The sequence below is a fragment of the Mobula hypostoma genome, chromosome 5 (genome assembly GCF_963921235.1).
Source record: "Mobula hypostoma chromosome 5, sMobHyp1.1, whole genome shotgun sequence".
Lineage (NCBI taxonomy): Eukaryota > Metazoa > Chordata > Chondrichthyes > Myliobatiformes > Myliobatidae > Mobula > Mobula hypostoma.
Window position 1 is genome coordinate 28,711,450 of NC_086101.1, and position 21,694 is coordinate 28,733,143.

At 53.3% G+C, this 21,694-nt stretch overlaps 1 long non-coding RNA gene across 1 annotated transcript in view; it reads left to right on the plus strand.

The window, feature by feature from the left end:
• Positions 1–5,090: 5,090 nt before the first annotated feature.
• LOC134346168 (uncharacterized) overlaps positions 5,091–21,694 on the plus strand; it is a 46,118-nt gene continuing 29,514 nt past the window's right edge. The window contains exon 1 of the long non-coding RNA XR_010017848.1: positions 5,091–5,325. This is a non-coding gene — a long non-coding RNA (uncharacterized LOC134346168). The remainder of the gene's footprint in view (positions 5,326–21,694) is intronic.

The following is a 21,694-nucleotide window of genomic DNA, read 5'->3' on the forward strand; positions in this document are numbered from 1 at the left end:
AGAGGGACAGAGGGAGAAAAAGGAGAGAGAGAAAAAGAATGTGTGTATATAAATAAATAACCCGTGGGGTACGAGGGGGAGGTGTGGTCTTCCTTCAGTTAGTCCTGATGAAGGGTCTCGGCCTGAAACGTCGACTGTACCTCTTCCTAGAGATGTTGCCTGGCCTGCTGTGTTCACCAGCAACTTTGATGTGTGTTGCTTGAATTTCCAGCATCTGCAGAATTCCTGTTGTTTAAGATCATCCACCTTATTTTTTGTACTCCATGCATTGGGATATAACACTTTGAGTGCTGTATTTGCTACCCTTTTTGATTCTGCGTCCTAAATGCACTGATATCACGCTGCTGGCTGCAAATTTGTCATATCAAATGCCTGTTGTTCTTGACAGTCTGACAGCATGTTATCTTTGCTTTTTCACTATCCATCCTATCCTGAGTCTCTTCATTACGGTTCCCACCTCCCTGCCAAATTAGTTTAAACCCTCCCAAACAGCTCTAATAAACCTGCCCGCAAGAATATTGGTCCCTCTCAGGTTCAGGAGCAACCAGTCACTTTTGTTCAGGTTATATCTCCCCCAGCAGAGATCCCAATGATCGAAGAACCTGCACCAACTTCTCAGCCACACACTTATCTGCCAAATTGTCCTGTTTCTGTCCTCACTGGCTCATGGAATAGGTAGCAATCCAAAAATTACTACCCTGGAGGTCCTGCTTCTCAGTTTTTGGCTTATCGACCAGCCTCTGGATAAAAAAAAACTGCCCCTCTAATTCCTATTTAATCTGTCCCTACTCACCTTGATGCAAAAGCCTGTAGTTCTTGATTTACCCAAACTAGGGAAAAGACAGCACATTCACTCATACTTTTCCCCACCTCTGTATGATCACTCCTCAATTTCCAACCTGCTCAACCTCTTTCCATAATTCAGTCTCTCTTCTCTAGGCAACATCCTCGTAAATCTCCTTTACAATATTTCCTGCTGAATTATATATGTCCAATAGATGGATAACTAAAACTGAATATTCTAAATGTAGCCTCGCCAAAATCTTGTAAAACTTTTACATAACGTCCCAAATTTTGTACTCAGTGCCCTGACTGGCAAAGGCTAGAGTGCCAAAAGGCTTATTCCCCATTCTGACTACCTAAAAATGCCACTTTCAGGGAACCTTGGACTTGTACTCCGAGAACCCTCTGTTCTACAACACTCCATTCACCTGTAAATGATTTTATTTGTCTCCTGAAGGTGCAACACCACACGCTTATCTAAGCCAATCTTCATTTTTGTCATTCCTTGGCCCACTTGCCTAGCTAACCAAAATACTTCAATAATCTCTTTGACAGGAGCTCAGTGTGAACCCCTCTTACTGTTCCCACTCTTACTACACTGTTGAGCCAGAAGGGCCTATTCTGCACGGTATGAAAAAATAGTAAAATAAATAAACTTTTATCCTAGTATTTTACCATTCCCTCCCTATTAATACCTGGATCTTCTTGTCTCCTGCAACTTTGCCCTTGGCACACATTGGACAAACAATGGCTGCGGGTCTGCCAGGAGGAAAACGTTTTTCACCAGTATCTAATCTCAAGTACGTACATCCATGCACATCTTCTGGCTATTACCACACTCCAAGCTGACACCATTTTGAGTTACACATTTTAGCATCAGTCGTGCATATATTATGGAGCAGATTTTGAGGGAAAATGTTTACTAGTTTGGAAAGGATGGAAATGATTAGGAATAATCAGCATAGTTTTCTGTGTGGAAGATCATGTCTCATGAATTTGATTAAGTTTTTTGCAAATGTAATCAAGAAAGTTGACGATACGGAATTCAGTAACACCTTTGATAGGGATCTGCATGATAGGTTGCTATGGATTGCATGGCATCCAGAGAGAGCTAACCAACTGGATAATGAATTGGCCTTATGGCAGGCAGCAGAAAATTATGTAGGAATTTTTTTTCAGATTAGAGGCCCATGACTAGTGGTGTTCCCCAGAGACTGGTACTGGGCCCATTGCTGTCTGTCATCTATATCAGCGTCACAAACATCAGAAAATCTGCAGATGCTGGAAACCCAAAACAACACACACATAATGCTGGATGGAACGCAGCAGGCCAGGCGGCACCTATGGGAAAGAGTAAACAGTTTCGGGCCGAAACCCTTGATCAGGACTGGAAAGAAAGGGGAGGTCAGAGTAAGGAGGGGGAAGGGGACTAAGAAATATAAGGTGCTCAGTCACACGTGAAACTGGGAGATGTGGAGGGGGTGAAGTAAAGAGCTAGGAAGTTGATTGGTGAAAGAGATACAGGGCTGGAGAAGGGGGAATCTGATAGGAGAGGACAGAAAACCATGGAAGAAGGGGAAGGAGGAGGAGCACCAGAGGGAGGTGATGGACAGGTAAGGAGATAAGGTGAGAGAGGGAAACAGGAATGGGGAATGGTGGGGAGAAGGGGGACATCACCAGAAGTTTGAGAAAGTGATGTTCATGTCATCAGGTTGGAGGCTACCCAGAGGTACTATAAGGTTTTGCTTCTCCAAACTGAGTGTGTCCTCATAGCGGCAGTAGATGAGGCCATAGACAGACATGTTGGAATGGGATTGGGAAATAGAATTGAAATGGGTGGCTACCAGGAGATTCCACTTCTTCTGGTGGATGGAGCATAGGTGCTCAGTAAAGTGGTCTCCCAATCTACGTCAGATCTCACCAATATACAGGAGGCCACATGAGGAGCACCTAATACAGTAGATGACCACAAAAGACTCTCAGGTGAAGTGTCGTCTCACTTGTAAGGACTGTTAGGGCCCTGAATGATAGTGAGGGAAGAGGTGTAGGGGCAGGTATGGCATTTGTTCTGCTTGCAAGGAAAAGTACCAGGACAGAGATCAGTGAGGAGGAATAAATTTACAAGGGAGCAATCCCTGCAGAAAGCGGAAAATAGAGGGGAGGGAAAGATGTGCTTGATGGGAGGATCCCTTTGGAGATGGTGGAAGTTACGCAGAATTGTGTGCTGGACGTGGAGGCAAGTGAAAACCCTATCCCTACTGTGGTGGTAGGAGGATGGTGTGAGATGGTACACAAAATGAAAGGGATGCAGGTGAGGGCAGCATTACTGGTGGAGGAAGGGAAGCCCTTTTCTTTGAAGTGGGAGGACATCTCAGTATTACTAGAATGAAAAGCCTCATCCTGAGAGCAGGTGCAGTGAAGACAGAGGAACTGAGAGAAGGGAATGGCCTTTTTACAAGTGACAGGGTGGGATGAGGTGTAGTCCAGGTAGCTGTGAGAATCAGTGGGTTTATAAAAGGTATCAGTAGATAGAGTGTTTCCAGAGACGGAGACAGAGTGATTGAGAAAGTGGAGGGGAGGTGTCAGAAATGGACCAGGTAAATTTATGGATAGGGTAGAAGTTGGAGGCAAAGTTGACAAAGTTGACAAGCTCCATGTGGGTGCAGGAAGCAGCAGCAAAACAGACAACAATGCAGTGTAGGAAAAGTGTGCGACAGACACCAGTGTAGGCTTGGAACTTCGACTGTTCCATGTAGCCAACAAAAAGGAAGGCATAGCTGGAACCCATGCAAATGTCCATGGCTACTGATTTTGTTTCAAGGTATGGGAGGAGCCAAAGAAGAAATTATTAAGAGAGAGGAGAAGTTCTGCTAGACAGTTGGTTAGTACCTTTGCAAATGACACTAAAATACAGTGGATGATTGCATTCAGAGTGAAGACGACTATTAGGATTTATAGAGGTATATTTATCAGTTCAATACAAGGGCTGAGAATTGGCAAATGGAATTTAGTTTGTATAAAAACATGGTTTTTCATTTTGGGTAGACAGATTGGTGTAGGATAATCACAGTCAATGTTAAGACCCTGGGGAGTGTTGCACAACAGAGGGATCTCAGAGTAGAAGTGCATGGTTCACTGAATGTAGCATCACAGTTAGATAGGCTGGTGAATTAGGCTTTTGGCATGCTAGCTTTCTTCAGTCAGGGCACTGAATATCATAGTTGGGATGTTATGTTATGTTATGTTGCAGTTATAGAAGTTTTGTGTTTATCGTTGGTCACCCTTCTATATGAATGATGTCATTAATCAGGAAAGAGAGCAGAGGAGATTAAGAGATGTTTTCGGGCTTGAGGGACTGAGTTCTGGAGAGAAGCTAAGCAGGTTAGGACTTTTATTTATTGGAGCAGAGGAGACTTTAGAGAGGTATACAAAATCATAAGGGGGACGTGGACAAAGATAATGCATACAGTCTTTATCACCAGGATTGGGGAATGAGGAATTAGAGAACAGTGCATCTCTATACTGGGGGAACTCGGCAGGTCCGACAGAATCCATGGAGGGCAATGTTTCAGGTCAGGACCCTTCATTAGGACTGGAAAGGAAGTGGGTAGAACCCAAAATCAAAAGCTGGTGATAGGGAGAATGAGGAAATACAAAATGGCAGGTAATAATGAGACCAGATGAGGGGGAACAGGTGGGCGAGGGTGGGGCATGATGTAAGAAGCTGGGAAATGGAAGACGTAAAGGAGTGAAGAAGAAGAAATGTAACAGGCGTTGAAAGTGGCCCACGGAATAAAGGAAAGGAGGAGGGGAAGTGATGGGAAGCTCATGAGGGCTGGGGAATGGGGAAAAAAGAGAACAGGGAGAGAGAATATGGGGGAGGGTAGAAATTACGGAAGTTCGTGAAAGCACGAGGTTAGAGACTGCCCAGGTGGAATATGAAGTGTTGCGACTTTGGCCTCAGTGGCAGCAGCGAAGGTCACGGACAGATATGTCGGTGTGGGAATCGGATGCTGAATTGTAACGAAGGGACGCCTGATCGCCTGAACATTGAACTCTCCAACCGCCGGGAATTTCAGCCCCGCCCCCACTTGTTCTCTGCTGCCATGGTGGAGAGCAAACCAACCGCAACTTCTGCTGTGGAAGTTCAGCACCGCCCCCTCTGTTTGTCCCTTTCGTTTCTTCTATCTACGTAAAACTAGTGTTACATGGACAATCTCTGCTCGTGGAATCGAAACTGATGAGCAAATCAGAAAGTATATCTGCAGGACTCGGCCCAGTCTGTGCAGAAGGGATACAGTGCAGTACTTGAACCGGTCCAGGACGGCTTTTCCCTGCATATATCGCTACTCAACATTAATGTCAACTCGAGCATTTGTCTGAAAACACAACGGAGCTCCGAGCACGGGTACTTTAATCAACCCAGTGAGGTTTAGAGTCTGACCCACGTACAGACAGCGCAGTGGGGATCCCCACTGAGACCACTCGAACCAGCGCTGCAGTCCCTCGTCAGCTGCAGACAGACAGACATCCGATCTACAGGTGAGTGAAACAGGTTGCCTGTGAGGGAGGTAGTGTGTAGTTGTGTGGGGGGCTGCATAGGTGGGGCTGTTTCTGTAAGACGCCAATCGTTGGTTGAAATTTATTTTTCTCCACTTAGGTGTAAATTGAAGAAACCAAACCGCTCCTTGTTCACTAAGCAGCTAAACGCTCAATAACAATCTGCTTTGCGCTATTTTATTGTAGTGGGTAAATTAGAGTTCAGATGTGAGTTCAGACCACAGAGCAGTTCAGCACAGGAGCCACTCATTCGGACCTGGTGCCTGTGCCGACCAGGATGCCAATGGAATATAATCGCATCTTGTTTTTTCAAAAAGTGTCTAATTTGTTTTCACTGGGAATGCCTACAATGCTTACGTAAATTAAGTTTTAATTGTACCTGGGCATACATTTACTGGTGCATATGACAATAAACTTGATTTTAGACTGGCCCATGGACAAAGAGATGCAGTTGATAGATTTGAAAAGTTGTCACAAATAAGGTGACAGTCTCTTGGAGTCGAGGGAGGGACAATTTCTTTGAGCTGCATGTAATGGTTACAAATCTTCCCACTGATGAATTTAAATCAGCATTGACAAACTTCAGCAGCTGGCCCGACCGATCCAGTGTCCCCTTCACCGTCAGGTCTGACCACATGAAGGTGTTGGGGATCTGGTTCGGAGGGGCTGAGGCGTGCAACAAGAACTGTCAGTTGCGGACTACCAAGGTGAAAAAAGAAACCGTGACTGTGGGGAGGGCGCTCCCTATCGATAACGGGCAAGAACCTGGTCATAAGGTGTGAGGTGCTCTCAGGGCTGCTGTAGGGTGCTCTCAGGGCGCAGGTGTGGCCCGTCCTCCGCTCCTACAGCTCGGAAATCACCCGAGCTGTCTTCAGATTCGTCTGGGGATCCAAGATGGAGCGTGTCAGACGGGCTGTCATGCACAAGTTCCTGGACAATGGGGGAAAGAACGTCCCCATTGTCGCCCTCACCCTGATGTCCAGCTTCGTGTGTGGGTGCATCAGGTTGTGTGTTTAACCGAGATACGTGGGCACCAAGTACCACTATGTGCCCAGGTTCTACCTGTCGCCCTGGCTGTGAAGGATAGGTCTGGCCCCACTCCTGCGCAACGCCCCCGTCAGCTGGTCGTTGCCGCCATACCTGTCCTTTGTAAAAAAGTTCTTCCAGGAGAACACCTTTGACCACAGGGCCATCAGGCAGTGGTCGGCACGAAATGTCTTGCAGGCACTGCAGGAGAAGGCCGTGATGGACACAGTGGGGTGGTTCCCGGAGCAGACTGTCCAGTTCATCTGGCAAAATGCCTCATCGCCAGATCTAACCAACAGGCACCAAAACCTCGCCTGGCTGGCGGTGAGAGGGGCCCTCCCAGTCAGAGCCCTCCTGTACGCCCGGAACGTCGTCTCCGCACCCCACTGCCCACGGGAGGACTGCAGTGAGGAGGAGTCTGTGACCCACCTCTTTGCACACTGTGAGTTCGCAGAGGTGTGGAGGAGGATGGACAGGCTCGTGTCACATTTCATCCCCAGCAGCTGCGTAACAGAGGACTCTCTGATCTACCGGCTGTTCCCGGAGACGCACACGGAGACCATCATCCGGTGCTGCTGGCAGATCATCAACTCGGTGAAAGACGCTCTTTGGTCGGCCCGAAACTTGATGGTCTACCAGCACATGGAGATGTCCGTGGCAGAATGCTGCCGACTGGCACATTCTCGGCTGCAGGAGTACGTGCTGAGGGACGCACTGAAACTCGGTGCAGCCTCCGCAAGGGCCCGGTGGGGAAGGACCACTATTTAGGTTTCTTATCCCGCGGGAGTGGGTGGGGTCGGGTGGTGGGGAGTATACCCCTCAACAATGGTGTGGAAAGGTGATACAATGCATTGCCACGTGGGTGGCTAAAAGTGTAGACATCCAGAGGCCATGGGGGAAACGTATGTAAAGGATCGAGAGTGATTGAATGGTTTATTGTATATAATTTAAAAGTGTATTTTGAAATTTAAAAAAAAGCATTGACAGACAAGAGAAAAATATGCAGATGCTGGAAGTCCAAACAACAAACACAAAGTGCTGGAGGAACTCAGCAGGCCAGGCAGCATCGAAGCAAAAATAGTACAGTCGATATTTCCGGCCGAGACCCCTGGGCAGGACTGGAGAACAAAAATCTGAGGAGTATATTTAAAAGGGTGAGAGGAGAGAGAAACACAAGGTGATGGGTGAAACCTGGAGGGGGAGATGAAGTGAAGAGTTTGGAAGTTGATAGGTGAAAGAGACCGGCTATGGAGGAAAGGGGGGGGGTAGAGAGAACCAGAGGGGGTCGATGAACGGGTAAGGTAGTAAGCGAGAGAGAGAAAAGGGGGAGGAATTAGTGAACGGGGGCGGGGGCGGATTACCGGTAATTCGAGAAATCAATGTTCATGCCATCAGATTAGCGGCTACCCAAAAGGAATATAGGGTGTTGTTCCTCCGACCTTGGTGTGGCCTCATCACGACAGTGAAGGAGGCCATGGATAGACATATTTGATAGCGCATAGGTACTCGGCGAAGGTGTCCCTACACCTCCTCCCTCACTGCCATTTAAAGCCCTAAACAGTCCTTCGGGGGAGTCGACTCTTCACCTGTGAGTCTGTTGGGGTGATATACTGTGTTCGGTGCTTGGGGAGGGGCCTCCTGTATATCGGAGAGAGCCGACGTAATGGTAGACCGCTTCTCCGAGTACATATGCTCCGTTCACCAGAAAAAGTAGGATCTTCAGTGGCCACCCATGTTAATTCCACTTCCCATTCCGATATGTCTATCCACGGACTCCTGCACTGTCGTGATGAGGCCACATTTAGGTTGGAGGAGGAACACCTTGTATCCCGCTTCGGTAGCCTCCAACCTGATGGCATGAACATGATTTCCCGAACTTCTGGTGATGCCCCCATCTCGCGTCGCCTTCGCACACCCCCAGTACCCACGCCCTCGCCTCCTCCCCGTCCCCAATCCCCACTCCCTCCCCTCCTCCCTGTCCCCAATCCCCACTCCCTCCCCTCCTCCCTGACCCACTCCTCCATCCCTCCCCTCCTCGCCATCTCCCGCCGCCTCCCCACTCCCTCGCCTCCTCCCCGTCCCCAATCCCTATTCCTTCCACTCCTCCCCGTCCACAATCCCTACTCCCTCGCCTCACCCCCGTCCCCACTCCCTCGCCTCCTCCCTGTCCCCACTCCCTACTCCTTCCCCTCCACCCCCTCCCCAATCCCCACTCCCTCTCCTCCTCCCCGTCCCCACTCCCTACTCCTTCCCCTCCACCCCCTCCCCAATCCCCACTCCCTCTCCTCCTCCCCGTCCCCAATCCCCACTCCCTCCCCTCCTCCCTGACCCACTCCTCCCTCCCTCCCCTCCTCGCCATCTTCCGCCGCCTCCCCACTCCACCAATCCCCACTTCCTCGCCTCCTCCCAGTCCCCAATCCCTATTCCTTCCACTCCTCCCAGTCCACAATCCCTACTCCCTCGCCTCACCCCCGTCCCCACTCCCTCGCCTCCTCCCTGTCCCCACTCCCTACTCCTTCCCCTCCAACCCTCCCCAATCCCCACTCCCTCTCCTCCTCCCCGTCCCCAATCCCTACTCCTTCCCCTCCTCCCGGTCCCCAATCCCTACTCCTTCGCCTCCTCCCTGGCCCCACTCCCTACTCCTTCCCCTCCTCCCCCACCCCAATCACTACTCCTTCCCCTCCTCCCCCTCCCCAATCCCCACTCCCTAGCCTCCTCCCCGTCCCCAATCCCTACTCCCTCGCCTCCTCCCTGTCCCCAATCCCTACTCCCTCGCCTCCACCCCGTCCCCATTCCGTCGCCTTCTCCCCGTCCCCACTCCCTAATCCTGCCCATCATTATTTCCCACTCCTCCCTCCTCCCCATCATCACTCGCCACTCCCTCCACTCCTCCCCATTGGCACTCGACACTAGACACTTGACACTCCTTCCACTCCTCCGCGTCCCCACTCCCCACTCCCTCACCTCTTCCTCGTCCCCAATCCCCACTCCCTCGCCTCCTCCCCATCCCCAATCCCTACTCCCTCGCCTCCTCTCGATCCCCAATCCCTACTCCTTCCCCTCCTCCTCATCCCCAATCCCCACTCCCTCGCCTCCGTCCCGTCCACAATCTCTATTCCCTCTCCTCCTCCCCATCCCCAATCCCTACTCCTTCCCCTCCTCCCCGTCACCAATCCCTACCCCTTCCCCTCCTCCCCGTCCCCAATCCCTACTCCCTCGCCTCCCCCATCCCCCAATCCCTACTCCTTCCACTCCTCCCCGTCCACAATCACTACGCCCTCACCTCACCCCCGTCCCCACTCCCTCACCTCCTCCCTGTCCCCACTCCCTACTCCTTCCCCTCCTCCCCTCCCCAATCCCCACTCCCTCTCCTCCTCCCCATCCCCAATCCCTACTCCTTCCCCTCCTCCCCCACCCCAATCCCTACTCCTTCCCCTCCTCCCTCACCCCAATCCCCACTCCCTAGCCTCCACCCGTCCCCAATCCCTACTCCCTCGCCTCCTCCCTGTCCCCAATCCCTACTCCCTCGCCTCCACCCCATCCCCATTCCATCGCCTCCTCCCCGTCCCCATTCCCTAATCCTGCCCATCATTATTCCCCACTCCTCCCTCCTCCCCATCATCAATCGCCACTTCCTCCACTCCTCCCCATTGTCACTCGACACTAGACACTTGACACTCCTTCCACTCCTCCGGGTCCCCACTCGCCACTCCCTCGCCTCCTCCCCGTCCCCAATCCCCACTCCCTTGCCTCCTCCCCATCCCCAATCCCGACTCCCTCACCTCCTCCCCATCCCCAATCCCTACTCCTTCCCCTCCTCCTCGTCCCCAATCCTCACTCACTCGCCTCCGTCCCATCCACAATCCCTACTCCCTCGCCTACTCCCTGTCCCCATTCCCTACTCCTTCCCCTCCTCCCCTCCCAAATCCCTACACCTTCCCCTCCTCCCCATCCCCAATCCCTACTCCTTCCCCTCCTCCTCGTCCCCAATCCCCACTCCCTCGCCTTCGTCCTGTCCACAATCCCTACTCCCTCGCCTCCACCCCGTCCCCATTCCCTCGCCTCCTCCCTGTCCCCACTCCCTAATTCTGCCCATCATTACTCCCCACTCCTCCCTCCTCCCCATCATCACTCGCCACTCCCTCCACTCCTCCCCATCGTCACTCGACATTAGACACTTGACACTCCTTCCCTTCCTCCGCGTCCCCATTCCCCACTCCCTCGCCTCCTCCCCCTCCCCAATCCCTACTCCTTCCCCTCCTCCTCATCCCCAATCCCCACTCCCTCGCCTCCGTCCCGTCCACAATCCCTACTCCCTCGCCTACTCCCTGTCCCCACTCTCTACTCCTTCCCCTCCTCCCCTCCCCAATCCCCACTCCCTCTCCTCCTCCCCATCCCCAATCCCTACTCCTTCCCCTCCTCCCCATCCCCAATCCCTACCCCTTCCCCTCCTCCCCGACCCCAATCCCTACTCCCTCGCCTCCTCCCCGTCCCCACTCCCTACTCCTTCCCCTCCTCCCCCACCCCAATCCCTATTCCTTCCACTCCTCCCAGTCCACAATCCCTACTCCCTCGCCTCACCCCCGTCCCCACTCCCTCGCCTCCTCCCTGTCCCCACTCCCTACTCCTTCCCCTCCAACCCTCCCCAATCCCCACTCCCTCTCCTCCTCCCCGTCCCCAATCCCTACTCCTTCCCCTCCTCCCGGTCCCCAATCCCTACTCCTTCGCCTCCTCCCTGGCCCCACTCCCTACTCCTTCCCCTCCTCCCCCACCCCAATCACTACTCCATCCCCTCCTACCCCTCCCCAATCCCCACTCCCTAGCCTCCTCCCCGTCCCCAATCCCTATTCCTTCCACTCCTCCCTGTCCCCAATCCCTACTCCCTCGCCTCCACCCCGTCCCCATTCCGTCGCCTTCTCCCCGTCCCCACTCCCTAATCCTGCCCATCATTATTTCCCACTCCTCCCTCCTCCCCATCATCACTCGCCACTCCCTCCACTCCTCCCCATTGGCACTCGACACTAGACACTTGACACTCCTTCCACTCCTCCGCGTCCCCACTCCCCACTCCCTCACCTCCTCCTCGTCCCCAATCCCCACTCCCTCGCCTCCTCCCCATCCCCAATCCCTACTCCCTCGCCTCCTCTCGATCCCCAATCCCTACTCCTTCCCCTCCTCCTCATCCCCAATCCCCACTCCCTCGCCTCCGTCCCGTCCACAATCTCTATTCCCTCTCCTCCTCCCCATCCCCAATCCCTACTCCTTCCCCTCCTCCCCGTCACCAATCCCTACCCCTTCCCCTCCTCCCCGTCCCCAATCCCTACTCCCTCGCCTCCCCCATCCCCCAATCCCTACTCCTTCCACTCCTCCCCGTCCACAATCACTACGCCCTCGCCTCACCCCCGTCCCCACTCCCTCACCTCCTCCCTGTCCCCACTCCCTACTCCTTCCCCTCCTCCCCTCCCCAATCCCCACTCCCTCTCCTCCTCCCCATCCCCAATCCCTACTCCTTCCCCTCCTCCCCATCCCCAATCCCTACCCCTTCCCCTCCTCCCCGACCCCAATCCCTACTCCCTCGCCTCCTCCCCGTCCCCACTCCCTACTCCTTCCCCTCCTCCCCCACCCCAATCCCTACTCCTTCCCCTCCTCCCTCACCCCAATCCCCACTCCCTAGCCTCCACCCGTCCCCAATCCCTACTCCCTCGCCTCCTCCCTGTCCCCAATCCCTACTCCCTCCACTCCACCCCATCCCCATTCCATCGCCTCCTCCCCGTCCCCACTCCCTAATCCTGCCCATCATTATTCCCCACTCCTCCCTCCTCCCCATCATCAATCGCCACTTCCTCCACTCCTCCCCATTGTCACTCGACACTAGACACTTGACACTCCTTCCACTCCTCCGGGTCCCCACTCGCCACTCCCTCGCCTCCTCCCCGTCCCCAATCCCCACTCCCTTGCCTCCTCCCCATCCCCAATCCCGACTCCCTCACCTCCTCCCCATCCCCAATCCCTACTCCTTCCCCTCCTCCTCGTCCCCAATCCTCACTCACTCGCCTCCGTCCCATCCACAATCCCTACTCCCTCGCCTACTCCCTGTCCCCATTCCCTACTCCTTCCCCTCCTCCCCTCCCAAATCCCTACACCTTCCCCTCCTCCCCATCCCCAATCCCTACTCCTTCCCCTCCTCCTTGTCTCCAATCCCCACTCCCTCGCCTTCGTCCTGTCCACAATCCCTACTCCCTCGCCTCCACCCCGTCCCCATTCCCTCGCCTCCTCCCTGTCCCCACTCCCTAATTCTGCCCATCATTACTCCCCAGTCCTCCCTCCTCCCCATCATCACTCGCCACTCCCTCCACTCCTCCCCATCGTCACTCGACATTAGACACTTGACACTCCTTCCCTTCCTCCGCGTCCCCATTCCCCACTCCCTCGCCTCCTCCCCATCCCCAATCCCTACTCCTTCCCCTCCTCCTCATCCCCAATCCCCACTCCCTCGCCTCCGTCCCGTCCACAATCCCTACTCCCTCGCCTACTCCCTGTCCCCACTCCCTACTCCTTCCCCTCCTCCCCTCCCCAATCCCCACTCCCTCTCCTCCTCCCCATCCCCAATCCCTACTCCTTCCCCTCCTCCCCATCCCCAATCCCTACCCCTTCCCCTCCTCCCCGACCCCAATCCCTACTCCCTCGCCTCCTCCCCGTCCCCACTCCCTACTCCTTCCCCTCCTCCCCCACCCCAATCCCTACTCCTTCCCCTCCTCCCTCACCCCAATCCCCACTCCCTAGCCTCCACCCGTCCCCAATCCCTACTCCCTCGCCTCCTCCCTGTCCCCAATCCCTACTCCCTCGCCTCCACCCCGTCCCCATTCCATCGCCTCCTCCCCGTCCCCACTCCCTAATCCTGCCCATCATTATTCCCCACTCCTCCCTCCTCCCCATCATCAATCGCCACTTCCTCCACTCCTCCCCATTGTCACTCGACACTAGACACTTGACACTCCTTCCACTCCTCCGGGTCCCCACTCGCCACTCCCTCGCCTCCTCCCCGTCCCCAATCCCCACTCCCTTGCCTCCTCCCCATCCCCAATCCCGACTCCCTCACCTCCTCCCCATCCCCAATCCCTACTCCTTCCCCTCCTCCTCGTCCCCAATCCTCACTCACTCGCCTCCGTCCCATCCACAATCCCTACTCCCTCGCCTACTCCCTGTCCCCATTCCCTACTCCTTCCCCTCCTCCCCTCCCAAATCCCTACACCTTCCCCTCCTCCCCATCCCCAATCCCTACTCCTTCCCCTCCTCCTCGTCCCCAATCCCCACTCCCTCGCCTTCGTCCTGTCCACAATCCCTACTCCCTCGCCTCCACCCCGTCCCCATTCCCTCGCCTCCTCCCTGTCCCCACTCCCTAATTCTGCCCATCATTACTCCCCAGTCCTCCCTCCTCCCCATCATCACTCGCCACTCCCTCCACTCCTCCCCATCGTCACTCGACATTAGACACTTGACACTCCTTCCCTTCCTCCGCGTCCCCATTCCCCACTCCCTCGCCTCCTCCCCATCCCCAATCCCTACTCCTTCCCCTCCTCCTCATCCCCAATCCCCACTCCCTCGCCTCCGTCCCGTCCACAATCCCTACTCCCTCGCCTACTCCCTGTCCCCACTCCCTACTCCTTCCCCTCCTCCCCTCCCCAATCCCTACACCTTCCCCTCCTCCCCGTCCCCAATCGCCACTCCCTCACCTCCTCCCCGTCCCCAATCCCTACTCCTTCCCCTCCTCCCCGTCCCCAATCCCTATTCCTTCCCCTCCTTCCCCACCTCAATCCCTACTCCTTCCCCTCCTCCCTGTCCCCAATCCCTACCCCCTCGCCTCCTCCCCATTCCCAATCCCTACTCCCTCGCCTCCTCCCCGTCCCCAATCCCTACTCCCTCGCCTCCTCCCCGTTCCCAATCCCTACTCCCTCGCCTCCTCACCATCCCCAATCCTTACTCCTTCCCCTCATCCCTGTCACCAATCCCTACTCCTTCCCCTCCTCCCCGTCCCCAATCCCTACTCCTTCGCCTCCCCCGTCCCCACTTCTTCGCCTCCTCCCCGTCCCCACTCCCTAATCCTGCCCATCATTACTCCCCACTCCTCCCTCCTCCCCATCATCACTCGCCACTCCCTCCACTCCTCCCCCTCATCACTCAACACTAGACACTTGACACTCCTTCCCCTCCTCCCGGGCCCCAATCCCTACACCCTTGCCTCCTCCCCGTCCCCACTCCCTACTCCTTCCCCTCCTCCCCCTCCCCAATCCCTACTCCTTCCCCTCCTCCCCATCCCCAATCCCTACTCCTTCCCCTCCTACCCATTCCCAATCCCTACTCCCTCGCCTCCTCACCATCCCCAATCTCTACTCCTTCCCCTCCTCTGCGTCACCAATCCCTACTCCTTCCCCTCCTCCCCCACCCCAATCCCTACTCCTTCCCCTCCTCCCCTCCCCAATCTCCACTCCCTAGCCTCCGCCCCGTCCCCAATCCCTACTGCCTCGCCTCCTCCCTGTTCCCAATCCCTACTCCCTCGCCTCCACCCCGTCCCCATTCCCTCGCCTCCTCCCCGTCCCCACTCCCTAATCCTGCCCATCATTACTCCCCACTCCTCCCTCCTCCCCATCATCACTCGCCACTCCCTCCACTCCTCCCCATCGTCACTTGACACTAAACACTTGACACTCCTTCCCCTCCTCCGCGTCCCCACTCCCCATTCCCTTGCCTTCTCCCCGTCCCTAATCCGCACTCCCTCGCCTCCTCCCCATCCCCAATCCCTACTCCCTCGCCTCCTCCCCATCCCCAATCCCTACTCCTTCCCCTCCTCCTCGTCCCCAATCCCCACTCCTTCGCCTCCGTCCCGTCCACAATCCCTACTCCCTCACCTACTCCCTGTCCCCACTCCCTACTCCTTCCCCTCCTCCCCTCCCCAATCCCTACACCTTCCCCTCCTCCCCGTCCCCAATCACCACTCCCTCGCCTCCTCCCCGTCCCCAATCCCTACTCCTTCCCCTCCTCCCCGTCCCCAATCCCTATTCCTTCCCCTCCTCCCCCACCTCAATCCCTACTCCTTCCCCTCCTCCCCGTCCCCAATCCCTACCCCCTCGCCTCCTCCCCATTCCCAATCCCTACTCCCTCGCCTCCTCCCCGTCCCCAATCCCTACTCCCTCGCCTCCTCTCTGTTCCCAATCCCTACTCCTTCACCTCCCCCCGTCCCCACTTCCTCGCCTCCTCCCTGTCCCCACTCCCTAATCCTGCCCATCATTACTCCCCACTCCTCCCTCCTCCCCATCATCACTTGCCACTCCCTCCACTCCTCCCCATCATCACTCGACACTAGACACTTGAAACTCCTTCCCCTCCTCCCCGTCCCCAATCCCTACTCCCTTGCCTCCTTCCCGTCCCTACTCCCTACTCCTTCCCCTCCCCAATCCCTACTCCTTCCCCTCCTCCCCATCCCCAATCCCTACCCCTTCCCCTCCTCCCCGTCCCCAATCCCTACTCCTTCCCCTCCTCCCTGTCCCCAATCCCTACTCCTTCCCCTCTTCCCCATTCCCAATCCCTACTCCCTCGCCTCCCCACCATCCCCAATCTCTACTCCTTCCCCTCCTCCGCGTCCCCACTCCCCACTCCCTCGCCTCCTCCCCGTCCCCACTCCCCACTCCCTCACCTCCTCCCCATCCCCAATCCCTACTCCCTCGCCTCCTCCCCATCCCCAATCCCTACTCCTTCCCCTCCTCCTCGTCCCCAATCCCCACTCCCTCGCCTCCATCCTGTCCACAATCCCTATTCCCTCGCCTACTCCCTGTCCCCACTCCCTACTCCTTCCCCTCCTCCCCGTCCCCAATCGCCACTCCCCCGCCTCCTCCCAGTCCCCAATCCCTACTCCTTCCCCTCCTCCCCGTCCCCACTCCCCACTCCCTCCCCTCATCCCCCATCCCCACTCCCTCCCCCTTCCCCTCTTCTCTACTTCTTCGCTTCTTCCCCACTCCCCACTCCCTCCCCTTATCCCCACTCCCATAATCCTCCCCTCCTCCCCGTCCCCACTCCCTCCCCACTCCATTCCCTCCTCCCCATCCCCACTCCCTCCCCATACTCCACTCCCTCCCCTCCTCCTGACTCCCTCTTCCCCACTCCCTCCCCATACTCCACTCCCTCCCCTCCTCCTGACTCCCTCTTCCCCACTCCCCACTCCCTCCCCACTCCCCACTCCCTCCCCCCATCCCCACCCCCCCGCTCCTCACTCCCTACCCACTCCCAACTCCCCACTCCCTCCCCACTCCCCATTCCCTCCCCTCCTCCCCACTCCCCACTCCATTCCCTCCTCCCCACTCCATCCCCTCCTAACCACTCCCACTCCATCCCTTCCTCCCCACTCTCACTCCCTCCTCTACTCCTCCCCACTCCCTCCCCACTCCCCACTCCCTCTCCTCCTCCCCACTCCCCACTCATCCCCTCCTAACCACTCCCACTCCATCCTTTCCTCCCCACTCCCTCCCCTGCTCCTCACTCCCCACTCCCTCCCCCTGTCCCCACTCCCCACTCCCTCCCCTGCTCCTCACTCCCCACTCCCCACTCCCTCCCCTCCTACCCACACCGCAGTCCCTCCCCTCCTATCCACTCCCCCCTCCCCCTCTCCCTCACCACACTACCCCCCCCCCACTTCCACTCTCCCTCGCTCCCACTCCTTCCACCCCCTCTTCCTACCCCGGTGGGGAACCGGGTTGTTCATGGGGCCGCTCCCCAAAGGCACATGTCTGCCCGGCCGCACACGGAAATATCAAATCAGCAGGCCACATGGTGAGTCTGAGAACGAGCAGCCATCGCCCGTGGAGAAGCGTAGTGTGAGCTGCCGCTGTAGATCACAGACTCCGACAGCACCCCAACCACTTTGAAAAGAAGAAAGAGACATTAGAAAAGAAGAAGAAGCTGTTCACAGGTAAACTGGAAGAAGTCACCTGGGTCTACAAAAAACTCTGGTGCCATCTTTTCCAGCCTCACAATTTTTCCTTGTGGCTTAGGCCTCCAAATCCAGGCATCAGTCTGGTAATTAACTTCTGTACCCTTTACTCCTATAGCAGGGCAACCAAAGCTGTACAGAATACCCACTTGCAGACTCGACAAACTGTTATGTAACTGCAACACAACTTCCTAATTCCTATACTCAGTGCCCTGTCCGAAGAATGCCAGCAAGCCAAATACATTCTTCACTACCCAAATGGCAAATAACGCTGAATCTGGTCAACTATAGACTTGTACTCTTATAACCCGCCGATCTGTAACACTCCCAACGACCCTATCAGTCACCGTGTAAGTCGCTTCCTGGTGTGCTCTCCCAAATACCATGCTTCACATTTACCTGATTGAAAGCCATTAGCCAAACTTCAGCCCATGTGCTGAACTCATCAAGATTCCTTGTAATTTCATGTAATTTCATAGGATTTACATAGGCTTTTGCATGATCTACCACACCACCTCTTAGTCTCATTGCATACTAAGCATGATTTGTACACTTTCATCCAAAATGTTTACATAAATCACAAACTACAGAAGTCCTAGCATTGACCCCTGTGGCTTGAAACTTGACACAGGTCTTCATTTTGAGAAATACCCCTCTTCCTAACTCTAAGCCAGTTATGTATCCAATTTACCATTTCCCTCCAGTCAAGCATAACTTCCCATGCACAAAGCCATGCGAACGCCTCCTAATGAAACTGTCTATCCCAATATTGTTAGATCCTGTCCTTCAGAATTCCCTCCATAACATCCGCTCTACTCATATCAGACTGACAAGACTGTATTTCCCTCGCTTGTGTTTTCTACCTTAAATGATGGGACAGCAGTGAGTACCCCAGTTTTTGGAAACTTCACCTACGGCTAATGATAAAGAAAACATTACTGTACGGGCCCCTTCAGTTTCTTTATCCAGTCTCCCACAACGTCGGAGATGCTCTTGGTCAGACTCTGGAGATTTATCCACCTTAAAGCACTGTAGGGCTGCCAATACCTCCTCCTGATAATCTGAATTTCCTCCAATACATCTCCATTGTTTCCCTTAACTCTTACGAAATCATGACATTTTCCTCAGTAAACAATGAGGAGATATATTTATTGAAACTCCCACCTGCAACTTTCTCCTGAGCCACCCTTGTGTTGGTTATATTGCTAGAGACTACTTGGAATTTTCCTCAACCTTTCCAGCCTGATCCATCTCATACCTTCTCTTTGCCTTCCTGATATCCCTCTAGAATATTCTCAATATTTTCTTAAATAGTCTTCACTAATTTAATCATTTTTTCTAATCATTTTACATTGATTAAGAGAAATTTCTTCTCCAAGGTTGTGGTGAACATATTCAGTTCAACTGCATGAAATAAATTAAAGTCAAATCATTCAATATATTCAAGAAGCAGCTGAATATTGTTTGTATCTGATGGAATCAAGAGATAGAGGAAGAAAACTCTCTCCAAACAGCCAATCATGATGTATTACTTCTCATCTTTGTTACCAGGAGGAATATAGTCTCCCTGTCTTTGCTGTTTTACTCTGCTTGCCTGAGAATTCAGTCGCCCTCTACAGGATAGACAAGAGACTGCAGATGCTGGAATCTGAAGCAACAGACAAAATGAATCAATTAGCTTTATTATCACTGACATAGGTCATGAAATTCATTGTTTTTCAGCATCAATCCAGAACATGTAAAATGATGATAAATTATAATAACTAATGCAAAAGAGGAATAGTGAGATTGTGTTCATGGATTGATGGTTTGATCAGGAATCTGAAGGAAGAGAGGAAGAAGCTATACCTGAAACATTGAATGTGGTTCCTCAGTCTCAGTACTTCCTCTTCACTAGTAGCAATGAGAAGAGGGTATGAAACAGCTGCTGAGGGTCCTTAATGTTGGATGACACTGCCTTGAGACACCAACTTTTAAGACAAAATACTGGAGGAGCTCAGCAGGTCAGAGTATCTACAGAGAGGAAAGAAGAACCAACATTTCATGCTGACAGCGTGTCTTCGATGGTGTGGACTGTCCTGTCTGTGATAGCCTCTCACGATCCTGTGCATTGGAGCCTCCGTACCAAATGGTGATGCAACCAGGCAGAATGCTCTCCATCTGTAGAAATTTGCAAGTGTTTGGTGATTTACCAAATCTCCTTCAGCTCTGAATGAAGTGGAGCCCCTGGTACTTCATCAATGTACTAGGCACAGGATAAATCTTCTCCGATGTGCATGGAGAGTCAGTGAGATTGTATCGGCTGTAGACCTGTACCAGAATCAGAATCAGGTTTATTTCACTGACATGTTGTGAAATTTGTGGTTTTGCAGCAGCAGTACAGTTCAATAGTGGTAGCAATACTGGCAGTAACAAATTACAGCAGGTCCAGGTCCTTGCTCAGGCAGGAGATAATTCTAGCCATGACCAACCTCTCAAAGCACTTCATTACAGTGGGAGTCTTTGAGGCAGCTCACCCGACTCTTATTGGACACAAGTATGATTGTTGCCATTTTGAAGTATGTGGAAACCTCCGACTACAACAGTGATAGGTTAGAAACCATAGAAACCATAGAAACTACAGCACAGAAACAGGCCTTTTGGCCCTTCTTGGCTGTGCTGAACCATTTTCAGCCTAGTCCCACTGACCTACACACGGACCATATCCCTCCATACACCTCCCATCTATGTATCTGTCCAATTTATTCTTAAATGTTAAAAAAGAACCCGCATTTACCACCTCGTCTGGCAGCTCATTCCACACTACCATCACTCTGCGTGTGAAGAAGCCCCCCCCCAATGTTCCCTTTAAACTTTTCCCCCCTCACCCTTAACCCATGTCCTCTGGTTTTTTCTCTCCTTGCCTCAGTGGAAAAAGCCTGCTTGCATTCACTCTATCTATACCCATCATAATTTTATATACTTCTATCAATTCTTCCCTCATTCTTCTACGCTCCAGGGAATAAAGTCCTAACCTATTCAACCTTTCTCTGTAACTGAGTTTCTCAAGTCCCAGCAGCATCCTTGTAAACCTTCTCTGCACTCTTTCAACCTTATTAATATCCTTCCTGTAATTTGGTGACCAAAACCGAACACAATACTCCAGATTTGGCCTCATACAACCTCATCATAACATTCCAGCTCTTATACTCAGTACTTTGATTAATAAAGGCCAATGTACCAAAAGCTCTATTTACGACCCTATCTACCTGTGACACCACTTTTAGGAAATTTTGTATCTGTATTCCCAGATCCCTCTGTTCTACTGCACTCCTCAGTGCCTTACCATTTACCCTGTATGTTCTACCTTGGTTTGTCCTTCCAAAGTGCACTACCTCACACTTGTCTGTATTAAACTTCATCTGCCATTTTTCAGCCCATTTTTCTAGCTGGTCCAAGTCCCTCTGCAGGCTCTGAAAACCTTCCTCACTGTCTACTACACCTCCAATCTTTGTATCATCAGCAAATTTGCTGATCCAATTTACCACATTATCATCCAGATCATTGATATAGATGACAAATAACAATGGACCCAGCACTGATCCCTGTGGCACACCACTAGTCACAGGCCTCCACTCTGAGAAGCAATTCTCTACTACCATTCTTTGGCTTCTTCCATTGAGCCAATGTCTAATTCAATTTACCACCTCTCCATGTATACCTAGCGACTGAATTTTCCTAACTAACCTCCCATGCGGGACCTTGTCAAAGGCCTTACTGAAGTCCATGTAGACAACATCCACTGCCTTCCCTTCATCCACTTTCCTGGTAAACTCCTCGAAAAACTCCAATAGATTGGTCAAACATGACCTACCACACACAAAGCCATGTTGACTCTCCCTAATAAGTCCCTGTCTATCGAAATGCTTGTAGATTCTGTCTCTTAGTACTCCCTCCAATAACTTACCCACTACTGACGTTAAACTTACCGGCCTATAATTTCCCGGATTACTTTTCGATGTTTTTTTAAACAACGGAACAACATGAGCCACTCTCCAATCCTTCGGCACCTCACCCGTAGACAGCGACATTTTAAATATTTCTGCCAGGGCCCCTGCATTTTCAACACTAGTCTCCTTCAAGGTCTGAGGGAACACCCTGTCAGGTCCCAGGGATTTATCCACTTTAATTTTCCTCAAGACAGCAAGGACCTCCTCCTTTTCAATCTGTACATTTTCCATGATCTCACTACTTGTTTCCCTTAATTCCATAGACTTCATGCCAGTTTCCTTAGTAAATACAGACGCAAAAAAAACATTTAAGATCTCCCCCATTTCCTTTGGTTCCGCACATAGCCGACCACTC